We start from the raw sequence: 6658 nt of genomic DNA on the forward strand, positions 1-6658 counted from the left end.
AAATAAATAAAAATATTTTTAAAAAATTAAAAAAAAATTATTTTAGTTAGTTAACATACAGTGCATTATTGGCTTCAGGAGTAGAATTCAGTGTTTCATCACTTACATACAACACTCAGTATTCATCACCACAAGTGCGCTCCTTAAAACCCATCACCCATCTAGCCTATCCCCCACCCACCTCCCTCTGTCAACCCACAGTTTGTTGTCTTGTTAAGAATCTCTTGTGTTTTGCTTCCCTCTCTTCTTTTCCCCCCTTCCCATATGATCATCTGTTTTGTTTCTTAAATTCCACATATGAATGAAATCATATAGTATTTGTCTTTCTCTGACTTATTTCACTTAGCATAATCCATTTTAGCTCCATCCACGTCATCGCAAATGACAAGATTTTATTCTTTTTGGTGGCTGATGAATATTGCATCATATGTATATACCACATCTTCTTTCCAACTGCCAACTCAACGTCTCCACTTGGATTTCCCATAGACATCTCACATCTAATGTCTGAAAGCCAACTCCTGCTCAGCACCCACCCCAACTGCAATCTTTCCACCTCAGTAAATGATAAATCCATCCTTCCAATTATTCAAACCATAAAGCACAGCCCCAACCACTCTCTTCCATCATCCAATCCATGGGCAAATCCCATTTGTTCTGTCATCAGAATATATAGAATGTTCCAGGTATTAGCCCCTCTTCTTACCATCTGGTCAGAGACATTATTGTCTCACTCATAAATTTTGGAAAACCTAATAATTGGTCTCTTGTTTCCATTCTGCTTTTCCCACATAGCCTATTCTTAGCACCATAGCCAAAGTGGTCCTTCTAGAGCACATATTTTAGATCATTCCATTCCTGTTGCTTTAAAAAGCTCAACAGACTCCTTATTTCACTCAGAGCAAAAGCCCTGCAAATGGCTCTCCGGGCTCTGTGCAGTCTGGCTCTCCATGACGCAACTGGCCCTTTTCCTGTTCTCTCCACACTGCTCAGGTCTTTTTGTTTTTGTTTTTGTTTTGTTCTGTTTGTTTAGTGACATTGGCCTCCTGGTGGTCCCTCAGTGTATTTGCAATTGCTCTTCCCTCTACCTGACCTACATTTCCCCAGAGACAGCATGCTGAATAGTCACTGTCCTAGAGATTCCTTCTCTAACCACTTAAAATTGCAACCCCAGGGGCACCTGGGTGGCTCAGTCGATTGAGCGTCCCACTTCAGCTCAGGTCATGATCTCACGGTTCGTGGGTTCGAGCCCCGCGTCGGGCTCTGTGCTGACTGCCAGCTCAGAGCCTGGGGCCTGTTTCATATTCTGTGTCTCTGTCTCTCTCTGACCCTCCCCAGCTCACGCTGTCTCCCTCTCTCTCTCTCAGAAATAAATAAAATATATTTTTTTAAAGAAAAAAAATTGCAACCCCACCCCGAACCAGCACTCTCTGTCTCCCTTCCCTGCTTTATTTTTTTCCACAGCACTTATTTATTTTCATTTTTCCATTTGTGTATTGTTAATCTTCTTTCACTTGAATATAATCCTCATGAGAACAGGTATTTTTATCTCTTTTGTTCATGCTGTAATTTTAGTGGTTCCCATTGTACCTGGAATACAGTAGACACATTAAATTGACACATGAATGAATATACTGATAATTATATTTACTTTATACTACATCATTAGGTGAAAGGCATGGTGCTAAATTTTAATAAGTCCATATAGTGTTGGGCCCTCTAATACAGAAAGGAGTGTCCTTTTGGTGATGGTGGATTAGTTTGCAGTTTACCAAACATATACTGAAGCCCTTCTTGAGGCCTTAAGACATAAAGCTGAGTAGTATTCCCATTTATGAATTTGAACATCTCAGGCCAATACTGTATTTTGGGGGAAACTTTTACCCTAATAGGCAATATGCTCCGATAGAGATTTTTAAAAAGACTATTTCCCCTGAATCTTGATAAAGCTGAGCCCTTTTCTCATTGTTCAGTTGCACAGAAGCCATTGACAAAATGGTGATATGTTCCTTTTTTCTGTTTCAAAGTGGCATCAGTATATATGAGTATTTATATGTATACAGGTGTTTTTTAATAACTATTTCAGGGTCTGTGTCATGTTCCAGAAGGGAAAACCTTTCTATTAAAGAGCCTGTTTGGCTCATGAAGGAAAGGTCCAACCTTGTAGCCACTGCCCACCCAAAAGCCATGGTACTTAGGGAATCAGGACAGTGACTCAAGGTGTTCAGGGTCTGCTGCCCCTGGGGCACTGCGTCCAGGCAGAGCACTGGCTCTCCAACTTCAGTGTGATTCAGAATCACCCAGGGACTTGTCTGAACACAGACTACCGGGCCCCAGGTCCCGAGCTTCCGACTCAGTAAGTCCTTGGTGAAATCTGAGAACTTGCATTTTTAGCAAGTTCCTGGCTGGCTCCAGGATCAGGCTTTGAAAAACAGAGTTGATGTCTGTTTGCTGCTCCTCTTTTCCCGGGCTGGGTCTGTACCCTGTGCCCCGGGCCAGGCTCCGTTGCCTCACATCCAGGGGAGCTGCTGGCGGCTGAGGGACTAGAAGTGGAGGGTGGAAATAAGCCCAGTCTCACTCTTCCTGCTGAGCTTTGCTTCCGCGACTATGAGGACTGACATCTCCTGCCCCTTGCAAATGGTGACGACTCCATAGATGCACCAGTACCGAAGGTCTGATTTAGTTTGTTCATTAGTTCCTCAAATGAAGAAAGGAGAAAACCAAGACCAGGAGCAGATTAAGCCACCGGTTCGGAAACTTTAATATACGATATACACACGAGATGCTTATTAAAAAATGCAGATTCTCCGTTAATGCCACCGTCACCTCACAGGCATGCTGGGGTATTAGGTCTAAGGTAGTTCAAGAAACAACACTTGGGGTGCCTGGGTGGCTCACTGGAGCATCTGACTTCAGTTTCAGGTCATGATCTCACAGTGAGTTTGAGTCCCGCATCAGGCTCTCTGCTGGCAGCGCAGAGCCCACTTCAGATCCTCTGTCCCCTCTCTCTCTACCCCTCTCCCCCTCGTACGTGTTCTCTCTCTCTCTCTAAAACATAAAAAATAAAACTTCTTTTAAAAAAGAAATAACATTTAAGTCAGCATCCAGATGATTCCATTATGGGTGATCAGGAAACCCATTTCCAGAAATATTTAATTAAATAATTTCCCCAATTTCACCCAATAATAGCATACATGCAATAGAACCGTGTCTCATTCATTGAAATATGTTCTTGAATGCCTACTTTGTGTAAGCAAGGTTCTAGGCTATGAAGCAGCTATGGTTCACAAGACTGATTGAATCACCCACACACTTTCATCTATAACATGACGTCTCTTCCTAAATGACTCCGATTAAGAATTCTTGAGATGAATTACGCTTTGTTGTGTTTCGACTTCAGCCACTGACATTTAAAAAAAAATTATAATCATGGGCATCAATTATAGGCACCAGTTTAAAAATATAATAGCAAATAGCATATTCTCTAAGGCTTAATCCAATTAAATAACGTATAAATCCATACCATATGACACAACGTAATTTAATGCAATGCAGTATAATACAGCATAGTACAATACAGCAAAGAAATAATATAACCCAATACAGCGCAACGTCTCACGCAGCTGCAGTGCAGTGAGGTTAGCGACAACCTCCTCTAGGTCTTGGGCTGCGGTGCCCTCTAGTGGCAGAAATGGAAACGCTTTTTTATGGTGGCTACAGCCCCATTTTCCACTTGTATTAACTGTCAGCAAACATCGTGTTAGAAAGGAAAGGAGCTGGATTCCAGCCTCTTTATTCTACAGCTGAGGTCATGGATTCAGAGACTTACCTGAGCTTCCATCTTTGCTGGAGAAAAACTAATCGTGCTATCCATACAACAGGTTGTTTTCAACACATTCTGTTGTTGATTTGTGATGAATAGTAACTAGCCTTTTCTCCAGCCTGAAGACAGGAGACTGGAGTGGCAAATACAGAAGTGTGAGAAACCCTTAGAAGGATTAGCATAATAGAAATATAAAAACGAAATGTGTAATAGAATTTAATAGGTATAGAAAAGTCTGTATTCTGTAACACAAAGCCATCTTGTCTAAATGGTTAGAGAGGCACCTCCTATCCTTAGAGATAGCAAGGAGAAGTTAATGATAAAAATTCCTTATTTCACAAAATGTACATGTATAATTACAGTTCATTCAACTCATATTTATTGAGCAATCACCATGTTTTAGGCTCAGCTGAAACACACACACACACACACACACACACACACACACACTAAACCATTTCATCTGCATAGTAAATTCCTTTTCCTCCGTGTACATTTGCTGAGAATGATGGCAGCTTTCTTGGTGCCAGTACTACACTGTGTTAAGTACTAGGGGAGCCCATAGTCATGGGCTGACTCATTCATCTCCTTTGAGGGAAGTGTGTCCTCTGATTGGACATGAAATTATGTGGGACTCCATACCAGTGGGTCAAGCTCAGGTGATCCATTGGAGTGACTCTTGGCATTCTTTTGTCCACTTTTGATGGTCATTAGACAAGTTTAGCAATCCTGGCTTGAGAAGGCCATGGTGATCAGGGCTTTAGTCTCTTCAAGGACGAGTTTCTGGATCATGTTACCAGGAAGCCTCAAACTCAAACAGAGTTGCTAGCTAAAGAGAAGGGAAATCTACAATGGATAACGGAGAATGGAGATAATATCAGTCAATCCCAAGACCATTTGCAGGTCAGGGAATATAGTTCTTCCCACTTAATTTCTTCTCCCATGTTTCTCCCAGGAAGAAAGACCCCTAAGATCTTAGAAGAGCTGCTTCCTATAAGCACGTGAAGAAGTCGATCCTGGCAGTGCTGGGGGTTGACTACAGCAGGCGTGAGTTATGCCCCCATATTCTCCTGCGTTGCCTCAGTTACTGAAGTACTGTGAGCAGATGGTCTGTAGCTCAGATCCTTCAGCATTTTCTTCAGCGGTGGAATCACCCTGCCCAAGGTCATACCATTCTGGACCCTTACCACCTCCAATGACTGATATGGTGGAAGTATAAAGACTCTTGTGACTCAAAGCAGGATAATTCTGATGGGCCACTGCAGCTCCAGTAATGATCATTTAAGTTATGGCTTAATAGACTATCGAAAAGATTTAAATGCAAATTTACTTAAAGTTCCTGTTATTGCTTCAAATTAAGATGCAATTAAATTTTAATTACCATAAGAATTTGATGATAACATCCTAAGTATGTAATTTTCTTTTTTAAAATATGTTTTCATATGGCCCATGCTTTGTAAACATTTCCACACACAGCATGGGCCATATGGAAACATGTGTTTTGATATATGCTACAGCAACCTCCATGGTCCTTTTGAAAAGCAATTAGGCCATAGGGGTCAGGAGATATAAACATATACATGGGCTTTGAGTTAGCAATACTGATCATGGAACTTTATTCTATGTAAATATTCTTTAAAAAATAACATATTTCTTGGGTATTTGTGGACTATTAAAAATTCTGCCCAGTTTTTCTTGGCTTAAAATAATTGTTCCGCTAATTTTGAAATTTTGTGTTGACCCAGTCTAAAAAATGTATCTAAATTTGAATGGTGAAGAAGAGAAATTTTATCAGCTTGGTCTAATGAAAGTTGTCAGGTTGATGAAACAATTCTCTACTCACCCACATGATAACGCTACAAGTCTCTTTGCCCGTCTTTTTGGATCTCTTTCTTTGTTTCTTGGGAAGATTTGCTTTATGTGATTAGATACTGAAGGACTTGTCTGGTATTGAGAAAGAGAAAAGCTGCCCCTCACATCAGGATCTGGCCTGACACTCTCAGCGAGAACTCAGTGTTCTTCACAGAGCAGTGACATCAGACAAGCCACTCAGTAACCGTGGTGGATGAGGACACAAACAAGAGCACTCTGTAACCACGTCTGTACACAGACAAAGTCACAAACGAGACTTAAGCCCCCCAAATGATCCAACATCCCCCTAATCAGAGTGCCTGGGGCTTCGTCACAGTCTCAGGGGCTCTGGACTTCCCCAAGTCTGGGTAAGCTGTGTGTACAGACCCAGTCACAAGATTGCCTCCTGCTTGACAACACACAACCCAGAGCACAGCTCTGCTTCCCAGCCCTTTCCCCAAATGTCCTAACATGAGCGCCAATTCTAACAGTTTTCCCAAATGGCATTTAGTGAGACCCGTCCCCATGGTGCATCTGTCCCCACGGTGCACTTTCTCTCTCACACAGAGAGCAACACAGGCCGCTCACTCGTTCAACGACAGTGGCTGTCCTGACAACTTCTTTACTTCACCTGCTAGAAGTTTCAACCTAAACACTGGCTAGAACTTTGAAAGCAAAGGTTAATTGATCTTAATCTAGACTTCTGGGTTGACCTCTCTAGTTTACATGGTATCTTCATCCCTGATTTCCTCAACCTTCAGTACCCTTTTCTCCAGACAAGTAACAGGTCAACAACAATTTTGTTAAATGTTTGGCAATCTTCCTCCTCCACAAATATTTTAATATATATATGTATGTATATGCATATATGTTTATATTTATATAATTCTCTCTTTAAACAATTTTCTGGAGAGATGACAATATAGTTTGTGTTTGGCTAGGTATACTTCTTGTCATTTCGTCGTATGTCATTTTGAAACTTTG

Source organism: Crocuta crocuta, unplaced genomic scaffold (genome assembly GCF_008692635.1).
Source record: "Crocuta crocuta isolate KB4526 unplaced genomic scaffold, BGI_CrCroc_1.0 scaffold1, whole genome shotgun sequence".
In the NCBI taxonomy this organism is placed as follows: domain Eukaryota; kingdom Metazoa; phylum Chordata; class Mammalia; order Carnivora; family Hyaenidae; genus Crocuta; species Crocuta crocuta.